Source organism: Scyliorhinus torazame, chromosome 18, assembly GCF_047496885.1.
Source record: "Scyliorhinus torazame isolate Kashiwa2021f chromosome 18, sScyTor2.1, whole genome shotgun sequence".
In the NCBI taxonomy this organism is placed as follows: Eukaryota; Metazoa; Chordata; class Chondrichthyes; order Carcharhiniformes; family Scyliorhinidae; genus Scyliorhinus; species Scyliorhinus torazame.
This window is the reverse complement of record NC_092724.1, coordinates 123,284,023-123,297,797: the sequence shown is the minus strand read 5'-3', so window position 1 is coordinate 123,297,797 and position 13,775 is coordinate 123,284,023. Positions and strand designations below refer to the sequence as shown.

Here is a 13,775-nt window from a genome sequence, read left to right as displayed (position 1 = left end):
AATTACTGATCTCAGAATTCCCCATCTCTGAACTGCTCTTGTAGCCACATGATTTATATAGTTATATAGTTCAATTTTTGGTAATCCCCAGGATGTTGATAATGGGGGATTTTAACAATGATATTGCTACTGAATGCTAAGGAGTGATGGTTAGATTCTACCTGGTTGTAAATAGTCATTACCTGGCATTTGTGTGGGGTGAACATTGCTTTCCATTTATCAGTCGAAGCCTGAATGTTGCCCAGATCTTGCTGCATTTGGACAAGGACTGCTTCAGTATCTGAGAAGCTGTGAATGGTGCACAATCATCAATCAACATCTCCACTTCTGACCTTATGATTGAAGCAAAATCATCGTGAAGCACCGGAGGACAATTGGATCTGAGGTACGCCTGTAGCAATGTCTTGGATCTGAAGATATTGGTCTCTAGCAACCACAACCATCTTTCTTTGTGCTAGGTATGACTCCAACCTGGAGAATAATGAGATCCAGGAAAAACCCAAGCTAAGCATCAGTAAGCAGGTTATTGCTGTGTAAGTACTCCTTGAAAGCACATTCAATGACACCGTCCATCGTTTTACTAATGATTGAGAGTAGACAGATGCGGCAATAACTTGCCAACTTCGACTTGTTCGTGTGGGCAGGGCATACCTGGGCAATTTTCCACATTGCCGGATAGATGCTGTACTGAAATATTGAAACAGCTTGGCTAAGGGTGTGGCTAATTCTGGAGCACAAGTCTTCAGTACTATTTCTGGGATGTTGTCAGGGCCCATATCCTTTGCAGTATCTAATACCATCAGTTGTTTCTTGATAGCACATGGAGTGAATTGAATTGGTTAAAGAATGGCACCTGTGATGCTGGGAATCTCAGGAGGAGGCCAAGTCAGCAACCTGGCACTTTTGGCTGGATTCAATCCTGTGTTTTGCACTGATGTGTTGGACATTGAGGTCAGGGACATTTGTAAAGCCGCCTCCTCTTGTTAATTGTTTGACTGTCCACCACCTTTCACAACTGGATCTGGCAGGGTTGTGAGCTTTGATCTGTTCATGAGTTGTGGGATCACTTACCTCTATTGCAAGTTGCTTCCATTGTCCAGCATTCAAGTAGTCCTTATTTAGCAGTATTACACTGGAGGAGACCAGAATCTTAGCTGTTGGTGCCTGTCTGGGGAAATCTTATGAAAATGTCATTGCCAGATTTCTTAGATGAACTGATTTTTTAAAAAAAGATTTCTGATACAAATTGAACCATTGTACCAGTGATCATTTTCACATTGTGAATACAACATGCAAAGAAAACAGAAGGAGATATTCTGAATCCACTCTGATTCATTTTTCCCAGGTTCTGAATGCTTTCCCGTCCTCAGCTATGAAAACCTTTTTCTCTCTTTGCGCATTTTATACCAAACAGACATTTCAAAAATATCCTTATAGGGTAGAATTAGAAGATCAGTTGTTCTATAATTACGCTGAAAAGTTCCAAGAAATTCCTGGCCGAATCTTAAAGGCGTATTTTTAAATGCTCAAACTGATCCATGATCAAAGTAGATAGATGATTGGTATAAAGAGCTGAGAAATGACAGTCAGATTGGAGGTGTTCCCTTTATGAACTCCTGTTATACCAAACAGAATTCCAATTCATGTAAGATAGGAGTCCTTTAGGTCTTCTCTCAAATGCATTCAAGGTGAAAGTCCCAGAGAGAGTAGTGAAGAAGATTACACAGGCAAGTGCCTCCACTTGTAGGGGGGAAAAAACTTCTATTTTTTTACATAATCCTTCTTCTATTATCTCATTCATTTGCAATAGTGAATATTAAGAATGTTACTTGCATACCAAGTGGTGGTCAGTTAATCAGTTTACCTAAAAAAAAGTGTCTGCTCCTCAAAGTTTGAATAAATTTGAGCTTAAACTTGCAGCAGCAAATAAAGTTTTAAAGATAGAAGGGTCTCTTTTTGTGCTGTAAAACTCTTAGACTCTATGAACAGGCAACATTTGAAAAGGATGTCTTCAGAATGGTCAGCTGGAGATGTTACTGCATTCTTCATGAGAAACACCTTACTACAAACAAGCGAAAGAAAAGTCAAGTATAATCCTTTTGCTGTAGATTATGGTATATAAATCAACATGGCAGCACGGTAGCATGGTGGTTAGCACAATTGCTTCACAGCTCCAGGGTCTCAGGTTCGACTCCTGGCTTGGGTCACTGTCTGTGCGGATTTCTCCCCGTATGTGCGTGGGTTTCCTCCGGGTGCTCCGGTTTCCTCCCACAGTCCAAAGATGTGCAGGTTAGGTGGCTTGGCTATGCTAAATTGCCCTTAGTGTCCAAAATTGCCCTTAGTGTTGGGTTGGGTTCTTGGGTTATGGGGATAGGGTGGAGGTTTGGGCTTGGGTAGGGTGCTCTTTCCAGGAGCCAGTGTAGACTTGATGGGCTGAATGGCCTCCTTCTGCACTGTAAATTGTATGAAATTCTATGTTTGGTGCCAAAAATTATGTTTTGGCTTATACTCGGCATTTCAGTTGAGCCCCCCCCCCCCCCCCCTCCTTCCCATTTGTAGCTCTCAAATAACTGTTCTGCGGTGAGGGAATTTTATGGGTTCAGTGTAAATCTGGTGCGAGAATGGAAGAAGAAGGAATCCATCCCAAAGAACAAGCCCAAGACCAAATGCGCCAAGGAAACAGAAACACTGGCCTGATCTTGAGAAGTGTGCTTCGGAATGGTTCCTTGAAAATCATCAGAATAGTTACATCATCATCAGAAATGCATTGCGTATTACGCACTTCAAAAGTCCAAATCAAGCTCTTTTGAGTCGAGCAAAGCTTTTGGAGCAACAGTTAGTTGGTGTAGCTGCTTTTTGGAACAAAAATGTCTAGTGTTGCGTCAGGAGACCAAGATCGCTCAGAGACAACCAAAAGACCTCAATGTCCTGTTGAACCTACCTGTTTCCAACAATTCATCATCAAGGCGGTGGCAAAAAAGTGCCCATCATGTCACATCGGATGAAACACCCGTGAATTTCAACATGCCAAGCAACCAAACTGGAGTGGAAAGCTTCAAAAACCGTACAAGCGAAAACCGCAGGACATTAAAAAAAAACCAAGATTCTTTGTGATGCTAGCCTGCGTGTCTGACAGAACTAAATTACATCCGATTGTAATTTTTCAAAAGTAAAATCAGGTTGAAAATCAAGTTCCCTGCAGAAGGTTTGCATATGTCCATGACAGTAGTTGGATGGAAGAGAAGGGAATTAAATTGTGGATCAATATTGCATGGAAAAAGTGTCCTTGTGACTTACGTAAAAAATGTAGCGTATTCTAGTGGGACATTTTCAGATCCCGTATAGCCGATGAGGTCAAGATGCACCGATGAATAAATAACACTCAAAGTGCCATTCTGCCAGGGGATCTGATATTTGAAGTTCAACCTTTGGTTGTGTGCCTCAACAAGGATGATGTTGATGCCAAATGGAATGGACTGATGGTTGATGGACATAAACCTTCACAAGGAGTGGATGTAGGCCTGCTCCCCACTTGATATTCTGTGTGGTTTTGTCATCAAATCATGGGATGCTATTCATGCACCAGATTGTCCAAAATGCAGATTATCCAATTCAGCGGAAGACGATTTGTTCTGGAAAGGTGATTCTGCAAAAACACCAAAAATGATCCAGAGTGGGCTCCTTAAGATGATATCGCCACCAAAGAGACACAGGATTATTTTGATGAATTCTTTGTGATGGATACCGAGGCCACTGAATTGTTGGTTTTTAAAACATTTGATTATGATTAAAGATTTGCTTGCACAATCAATTCATTCGATAAGATGGGTCACATAGATTAATTTGAATTACCAGTGGGCTTGCTTCACATTTCAAACACATTTTATAAAGTGCTTATGAGGTGACTATGTCTAAAGGTGCATGGACGTGACCCCCATTTTTAGAAGGATTATTGAGGCTTCAAAGGTTGATTCAAATGTCATAATTTATAGTTCATATCTTTTAAAATCACTTTGGAGATTTTAGAATCCTCCTGCATACCGAAGATAACTAATGCATTCAAACATAATTTCCGCATTTGAACTATCTTATTTAATGATTACTTATATTGTTAGCATTATTACTGAGGATTTAATTGTCACAGAGACTCAAAAGCATCTTAATCATTTCCACATGTAATCAAGAGATTTTTGGGGTGCCTGGTATATCAATAGTCACTGCATGAGGGAGCTGGTTGCTTCAGCCAGAGTTAATAAGGGTACTCTCACAGTGAAGGTTTGCGGACCTCAAAACATTCTAACGGTGAGTCAAACTCAATGATTATAAATTGAAATACATACATTTGTGGTATTGTGAATGAAGGAATATCAACGTATGCATCAACAACTGCAATAACCTGGGCTGGATTCTCCGTTTGGGAGACTAAGTCCCCGCGCCGGCGTGAAAATGGTGGTGTTTTACGCCAGGAAAACTGGCGCAAAACGGCCACTGATTGACCGTTTTGCTGGGGCAGAGCAGGAAGGCAGCACTGAGCTCCCAGCTCTCACTGCCAATACAGCCCTGAGCATTTCCGGGTCCGTGGCCGCGCATGCGCATGGCGGCGACCTGCAGCGGCCGCGCCATGCTTCATGCGGAGTCAGCCCACGGACCCTGACTGCAAAAATAGCGCCCCACTTCAGCCGCTCCCGTGCCCCAGACCACCTGACCACAGTGCCCCAGCCCTGAATGAAGGTGCCCGCGGACCGACCATCCCCCAACTGTGGCGCCGCTGGACTGAGTCCGCAGCCTCCGCGTTAAGTTCACGACGGGTGAGACCACACGTGTCCCACACCGTCGGGAACTCAGACAGTCGGAGATGGAGCATCGCGAGGCGGGCCTGAGGCAATGGCCTGAGGCTGTGGATGCATGGCGCGGTGTACTCCTAGAGTACGCCGCTTTTTAGGGGGCGGAGAATCCGAAAACCGGCGCCACCCCGATTTCAGAGTCAAAATGTGATTTCGGCGTCGGGAGCGGGGAAACCAGCCCCTTGTGTTTATATAGCATCTTTATCATTGCAATACTTGCCAAGCTAGTCCATGAGCAGAACTAAGCAAAATTTGACACCAAGCCACATAAAGACAGAGGGAGAGATTTTTCTGGCCCTTCCCTTTGGCAGGATCTTCTGGTCCCCCCCAAAGGCAGCCCCCCGACAGGGGGACAGGGAAGCCACACAGAATGACTTGGACATCGGTGTGACTGGAAGATCCTGCCGGCTGTCAATGGAGAGCAGCCTCGAGAAAACACACCACGGTGGGGGATGAGAAAATCCTACGCTAATAGTAGGATAAGCGATCATAATCTTGATCAAAGAGAAAAGGGGCTGAATCTTCCTCTGGGCTTGGACAAACCTAACTTGCACACTTTTTGCAGACTGTACATGTGACACGTGTGTGAAGTCACATGCCATTTTCGTCTTTTCACACCAGGGCCTGGCAAAATGTGCAGTTTGTAAGTCATGCTGGAGTGTGGGAGGGGTGCATGTTTGGATGAGGCAAATAAGGAAGTCTACCTCCATTCTCCAACACAACATCCCAACCCACAACAATGTTTATAAAGGCTCCCTAAATCACACTCCTCACCTCCCTCACATGCCATGCCAGTCCATGCCACCTCAGATAATCCGAGCCACCCTGTGCCATAACTATGCCCCCCCCCCCCCCCATGTATCGGGCTTACCCACTCAGATTACCCATACCACCTGGTGCCATCTCTATGCCCCTCATATACCCTCTGTAGCCACTCCGCAGCATGCAGTATGTAGAGTCCTTAGATTCAATGCATTTCGATGGAAAATATTGTACATTCCTTGGGGAAAAGAATCTCTCATCCTCTGATAAAAGCCTCAGTATCCTTGATAAAAAATACATTCATGTGAAAAATCTTGTAATATTTGTAAGCTTGAGTAAACACATCCAAGGTATTATAACTTCTTGAAATACTCATTCGTTCTTAGATGAAAGATTACTGTGCTGAAACCTATCAGCACTTGACGAGTCACAGCTTTCCAAACAATAGGCTACTCTCTGGGAAGGAAAGTGCAGAAGGTGTTAATTTCAATTAAAAGCAGAATGTTTGTCGATCAACGTAATGTGACAGGTGGTTAATTTCCCTCCCCCCACCCCCCAAATGTCAAAGCCAGGATGGAAGGACACAGCAGGTGGGTATTCTGCTCAGGTTTTTATCTGGTGAAATCGCAGTGCAAAATGGATACTCCGTTGGGGAGATAAGGGGCTGGATTCTCCGGTCGTCGACGCCGAAACCGCGTACAGTGACGGACCGGAGAATCCAAATTCCCGACAGAATCGGGGGCAGCGAGGCTTCTGCGATGCACTGCCCCCTCCAAAGCGGCGTACCCTGTGATGACGCCGCGCCACGTATCCACGGCCTCAGGCCATCGCCTGAGGCCCGGCCCCTGATGCTTCGCCCCCGACCGACCGAGTTCTCAATGGGGTGGGACACGTGTGGTCTCACCCGCCGGGAACTCATCGTGGCGGCTGCGGACTCAGTCCAGCACCGCCACAGTCGGGGGAGGACCGATCCACAGACAGGGGTGGACATATTCGGGGCTGGGGAACTGTGCTCCAGGCAGTCCAGGGAGTGTGAGCCGGTCGAAGGGCGGAACTATTTTGGTGGCCGGTTCCGCGAGCAGCATCTACCATGAAGCAAGGCGCAGCCACTGCAGGACCCAACAATTCTCCATGCCGTATCGGCAGCTAGGGCCGGGTGCTCTATGCTGCCTGGCTACTAGAACCCCCCTCCCCCACTCCCGGAACAGGGACCCGACGATTTTTCCGCCGTGAAATCGGCGTGAAATTGTCACGTCGGCGTGGGGACTTCGTCTCCAGAACGGAGAATCCAGCCTATGTTCTCCCACCGGAGCTGTATTGCAATCGGTTTACGATCCCCCTTGGGAGTGCTAAATGGTAAGCAATTCAGTGTCCCACGCCATGTAAATTTAATTTACGATGGATTCCCAGGGAATTCCACTATCCGGCCGCCTTCTTGAGTGGACAGCCCGATAGCAAGTTCCAATAGCCACCCCCCTCCCTGCACCACAAATCAGCCCCAAACCCACCTCCCCCCTTCACACAAGACAGCATTCCCGCCCGGGGATTGCCTGGGTGCCCCCCTAACTCCATGTGTGGGAATGACCTGACACACCCCCAGGGACCCCTGTAATAGGGGGACCCCCTTACAGGGACCCCTGTAATAGGAGGGCTCCCCACAGGGACCCCTGTGATAGCAAGACCCCCCACAGGCACCCCTGTAATATGAAAACCACCACAGGCACCCCTGTAATAGGGAAATCTCCAGAGGGACCCCTGTAATAGGGATACCCCACTGGGACCCCTATGAGAGCGGGACCCTCACAGGCACCGCTGTAATAGGAAAACCGACACAGGGACCCCTGTAATAGGAGGACCCCCAGCCTAAATGGACCCACGCGATAGACCACACATCCCCACACTGACCCCACCCCCAGAAATGAGGCCCCTGTTTGGACGTTAGAGCGCAAAATACATCTACATTATAATACAGCACTACAATGACATATGATGGTGTGAAAACACTTCACACTTATCTTTCAGAATGTTACAGTCTCCTCAGCAGGCTTCCCAGTTTCTTCATAATCTCTCAAATGTGGGATACATTTAAATGGTTTCCGAAACCCCACACTATCAAATGAAATTGAGGTGCGGAAGAAAATCTGACTTATGTCCTCAATTTAAAATGGGTAACCAGGCCTCATGAGGGCTAGGTGTATATTGTACAGAAAGGCCAGAGGAAAATGGCCTGTGGTCCTCCAAAAACAAAACTGTGGGCAATTAATCACACCCTCATCCAGATCACATTTCAGCCCAAATTTTCAGAAGGGACTTAAAGAAGAGAGATGAGCAGAGGGGGGGGTGGGGGGATTTGCAGATCATAGCGCTGAGGAATCTGAAGGCCTGTCAGCTAATGGTGAAGCTAATAAACTGGAGATGTGCAAAAGGCTAGAATAAGGGGAGGGCTAACATTTGGAGACTTGTAGGGCTGAAGGAGGTAGCGCAGGTATTGAGAGATATGAAGGATGAGTATTTTAAATCAAAGGCGTTTCCAGACTGATGCACTATCAATTTCGACGAGACGGGAGTAGAGAGTAATCGAGGCTTTATTAAGCAGAGATGTGTGGCCTCCTACAGCTGCTGCCGAAATGGCTGCAGCTCGGTGAGCACACACATTTATACTCCGCCTCCTGGGAGGCAGGCAGGGATCTACCCCCGTACCTGTAGTACAGGAGCCTTACCGTATTACATCTCATACGTGCACTATATACAACAGTGGTGACTACCACATTCACCTCCTGTTAAAAAAAAAGAGTCCGGCGGGGGTGGTGGAAAACTATTTACATGTAATTGAGCACTTTTTTTAGGTGTACAGTTCTGGAAAAGTTCACAAATTCAGCCGGTCGGGTGCCTTGATCCTCCGTTGTGAGCACCGCATTCTCGGTGGTGATGCAGGCGCCGGCGTGGTCGCCTGTGACTCAGGGAGCGTGTAGTCCTCATCTTCATCCCCGGGTGGAACGAATGGGAGGACGGATCGTCCTGGAGCGGGGACTATGGTGAGGTGCGCTGGGGGGGAGGATGGGTGGCGCCGGGGCAGTTGAGGGGGGCGGTGGGGACCCAGCTGGTGCCAGGTCCCTGAGGGAGACTGTGTCTTGTCGGCCACCGGGGTACGCCACATAGGCGTACTGCGGGTTTGCATGGAGTAGCTGTACCCTCTCGACCAACAGGTCCGCCTTGTGGAGCCGCACGTGTCTGCGGAGGAGAACGGGTCCTGGAGCTGCCAGCCATGTTGGGAGTGAAACCCCGGAGGTGGTCTTCCTGGGGAAGGCAAAGAGACGTTCATGGGGGGGGTTGCATTAGCCGCAGTGCAAAGTAGCGACCGGATGGAGTGGAGGGCGTTGGGGAGGGCCTCCTGCCAGCGGGAGACCGGGAGATTTTTAGACCATAGGGCCAGCAGGACGGCCTTCCAGACTGTCCCGTTCTCCCTCTCCACCTGCCCGTTTCCCCGGGGGTTGTAGCTGGTTGTCCTGCTTGAGGCAATGCCCTTGCTGAGCAGGAATTGACGCAGCTCATCACTCATAAAGGAGGATCCCCGGTCGCTGTGGACGTAAGCAGGGAAGCCAAACAGAGTGAAGATGGTATTGAGGGCCTTGATGACTGTGGCAGACGTCATATCGGGGCATGGGATGGCGAAGGGGAATCTGGAGTATTCGTCGACCACGTTAAGAAAGTACGTGTTTCGGTCGGGCGAGGGGAGGGGCCCTTTGAAGTCCATGCTGAGGCGTTCAAAGGGGCGGGAGGCCTTCACCAGGTGCGCCCGGTCTGGCCGGTAGAAGTGCGGTTTGCACTCCACACAGACCTGGCAGTCTTTGGTCCGACCGCCCTGACGTCCACAATGGAGTAGGGTAGGTTGCGGGCCTTTATGAAGTGATAGAACCGGATGACCCCGAGGTGACAGAGACCATCGTGTAGAGCCCGGAGTCGGTCCACTTGTGCGCTGGCACATGACCTCGGGATAGGGCACCGGGGGGCTCGTTGAGCTTACCGGGGCGATACAAAATCTTGTAATTGTAGGTGGAGAGCTCGATCCTCCACCTCAAGATTTTATCATTTTTGATCTTGCCCCGCTGTGTGTTATTGAACATGAAGGCAACCGACCGTTGGTCAGTGAGGAGAGTGAATCTCCTGCCAGCCAGGTAATGCCTCCAATGCCGCATAGCTTCAACAATGGCTTGGGCCTCCTCTTCGACGGAGGAGTGCCGAATTTCGGAGGCATGGAGGGTGCGGCAAAAGAATGCCACTGATCTGCCTGCCTGGTTGAGAGTGGCAGCTAGAGCGACGTTTGATGCATCGCTCGCAACTTGAAAGGTGCCTTGGCCTTGGCGATGCCCGCCTTGATGCGGTTGAAGGCCTGGTGAGCCTCGGCCGTCAGGGGGAAAACTGTGGAGTGAATGAGTGGGCAGGCCTTGTCCGTATAGCTAGGGTCCCACTGGGCATAGTATGAGAAGAATCCCAGGCATCGTTTGAGGGCCTTGGGGCCGTGGGGGAGGGGGAGTTCCATGGGGGGGCGCATGCGATCGGGGTCGGGCCCTAGGACTCCATTTTGCACCACATAGCCCAGGATGGCTAAGCGGTTGGTGCTGAACACGCACTTCTCCTTATTATACATTACGTTCAGGAGTTTGGTGGTGTGGAGAAATTTGAAAAGGTGAGCGTCGTGGTCCTGCGGGTCGTGGCCGCAGATGGTGATGTTATCCAGGTACGGGAAAGTGGCCCGCAGTCCATACCGGTCAACCATTCGGTCCATCTCCCGTTGGAAGACCGAGACCCCATTAGTGACGCCGAAGGGAACCCTAAGGAAGTGGTAAAGGCGGCAGTCAGCTCCGCACGCCGTATATTGGCGGTCCGCCTTGCGGATGGGGAGCTGGTGGTAGGCATATTTTAGGTCCACTGTAGAGAAGACCCGGTACTGTGCAATCTGATTGACCATATCAGATATGCGTGGGAGGGGGTACGCGTCGAGGTGCATGTACCGATTGATGGTCTGACTGTAGTCAATGACCATCCTGTGTTTCTCCCCAGTCTTTACAACTACCACTTGGGTTCTCCAGGGGCTGTTGCTGGCCTCGATGATGCCTTCTCGCAGTAGCCGGTGGACCTCCGACCTGATGAAGGTCCTGTCCTGGGCACTGTACCGTCTGCTCCTGGTGGCGACAGGTTTGCAATTCGGGGTGAGGTTCACAACAGGGAAGGTGGGTCGACCGTAAGGGTCGTGAGGCCGCAGACAGTAAGGTACAACCGTGTGAACAGGGTCTGTAGTTTCTGTGCCTCTGAGGGTGGTTCTGTGGCTGATCCGATGTAGGCTTCAAAGCAGACTAGCCAGTGGTCGAAGGCCGATGTGGAGTTGGCTGCTTGAGGGTGCAGCTGCAGGCGATCTGGCTTGTGCGAAGATCCATCGCTGTAAAATCGCTGCGTAATATATTGATGCACTATCAATTACAACGAGACGAGAGTAGAGAGTAATCAAGGCTTTATTAAGCAGAGATGTGTGGCCTCCTACAGCTGCTGCCGAAATGGCAGCGGCTCGGTGAGCACACACATTTATACTCCGCCTCCTGGGCGGAGCCAGCAGGCAGGGATCTACCCCTGTACCTGTAGTACAGGAGGCTTACCGTATTACATCTCATACGTGCACTCCCGGTAGGTAATATAGGCCAGTGAACACAGAGGTGAATGATGCTTGCCGCAAATACATCCTTTAAATCAATAAAGCAATTCTCTGCATGATTGTGTTCCAATGAATTGTGTGACAATCTTTCAGAAATTCCATAGCAGGCAGAGTATGCTATTGTTACGATCCCAGTGGATAGTGTAACTGCACGAGAAGATCCCAGAATGGAACCCAGGCTCAAAAGGCCGTAACTTTAACTTTATTTTTAAACGTGGAGGAACAGAGTCACGGACTTGCTAATTAGTTTTAACAACAAGAAAAAAAAATGGCCTAGATTTTCCGTCGGCGGGATCCTCCGTTTTACCGGCAGCGCACTCACGTCCGCGGATTTCCCAGTAGCGTAGCGGTGCCCACAATGGGAAACCCCAGTGGCCGGCTGCCAGGACGGAGAATCCCACTGGCAGCAGGGGCACGCCGCACCAGTAAATGGGTGGAATGGAGGATCCCGCCCCATTTATTAAACATGAAAAAATTGGACTGTGATGCAATTTTCGTTTACTTCCCCTTAGCTAAGAATTACACACAGATTTTAAGATTAACACAGATTACAAAGTACATCCCTGTGCCTGCGTGGGTTTCCTCTGGTTGCTTTGGTTTCCTCCCACAGTCCAAAGATGTGCAGGTCAGGTTGATTGACCATGATAAATTGCCCCTTACTGTCCAAAGATGTGTAGGTTAGGTTGGGGAGTTATTGGGAGTGGGCTTGGGTGAAGTGTTCTTTCAAAGGGTCGGTGCAGACTTGATGAGCCAAATGGCCTCCTTCTGCACTGTAGGATTCGATGAAGCTACATTCAAACACAAAGTCCCTTTTAAGCACATAGGATGACTGTGGTAAGACACACTCATCTCTGAACCCAAGTGAATGTCAGTGGATTTCTCCTTGAAACCTCCTCAGATGATTCTTATACCGTGAGCCACCTTGTCTCGCTGAACTGTGGCTTCCACACAAGTGATTTCAAATTTTGCTTTCAAAAGTCACACTTTCATTTCTATTTTTGAATTGTGCTTTCCTTCTGCCGCTTCCATCATGTTTTCCCTTTCAGGTTTCACACTTCTCCCTTGGCTTAAAGGCTTTTACACAAACTCCTAGGTCCAGCCACCTATTTTAACAATTACTTCAAACAATGTCTCCCAAACTGTGTAATTTCTCACAAATGCTAGCACTACTGCAGATACATTTCCGGCCTCTCATGGTCCAATGCCTTTTTAACTCTCTCTAATTCTACTGAACAGTAATGTGTTATGGTTTCCAGTTTGTTCTATTCCCTTAACTCCAGACTTATTGGAAACTTCTCTTCATTTCTCTAGTTTTCTTAACTAGCTGAACTTTTGGTTTCTGGCATATGTTTTCTTAACCAATACTCCATAATATGGCTTTTTCTAGCAAGGCTAATAGAGATGTTCCCCCTTGAGCCTTCCAACTGCTCCTCGCAGAACTGAGAGAGCTGTTTCACCTCACTACCAACTGCAATTGCAATCAAATTAGCTAAAATAAAACTTAAAAGCTCCTCTACCTTACAAGGCCCAATTGCTAAGCTACCATTATTGGTGTATTTATCATTCATGCTGTAGCCCTCTCTAAGCATAATAGAATCACCATTGGAACTGAAACCAACCCCCACACATACAAGCACCTTTGTCCAGCATGAATCTATCTATAGGTTTTACCTTTCCAGGCACAGAAACATTAAATTCAACCCATTTCAAACTATACCTTATTTCTAATATAAATATAAATCCCTGAAAACTACTTTTAGTTTCCTAACATGCATGAAGTAAAACATTTGGTATTGTATTCGAATGTTCCTATTGGATAGTGACAGTTTAGAGTGCTTTCATCAGACCAAGAACACAAGTGCATGAAGCAAAACATTCAAAATGATTAGTTGCATGGAACGGAGATCTTCAACTTCTTCCTAACAGTTACTCTGGAGAATTTTCCACCTGATATGCAGCTATCCTTTGTGCGTGAGCAGTTAGAAACATTCAACGAGTGTAGATATTACTAAATACTTCTAACACAACAACAAACCATTCAGCCCTACAGATCCTGGCCAGTCTTTGTACTCCACAGAAGCCACCTTCCACGCACTTTATCTAACTCCATCAGCACATCCATCTCTTCCATTCTAGTTCATGTGCTTTTATAGATTCCACTTGAATGGGCCTGTACTATTTGCCTGTGGTAACAGTTTGTACATTCTAACCATTCGCCGTGGAAAGATGTTGGGTGTGATCGAGCGGCCATGCAGCATCTGAAAAGCAGCACGTCGCAGCACAACATGGCGGGTAGAAGCCGTGAGATCCCGCTCCCGGAATGTACCTAGCTCGCAATGCCTCACAAGATCAAACGAGTCTCACTCTAATATGCAGTTTCCCCAAGGCACCAGAGTTATTGGGATTTATCCCATTCACCACAGAGACCTCGAGCGAGCGCTGTTCAGTACTGGTCTCCACAA

The 13,775-nt window shown here is 48.0% G+C and overlaps 1 protein-coding gene across 1 annotated transcript in view; it reads left to right on the top strand.

Moving 5' to 3' along the window:
• The window catches only part of LOC140395483 (urotensin-2 receptor-like), a 33,686-nt gene that overhangs the window by 15,343 nt on the left and 4,568 nt on the right, over positions 1–13,775 (top strand). The gene's annotated exons all lie outside the window — the stretch shown is intronic.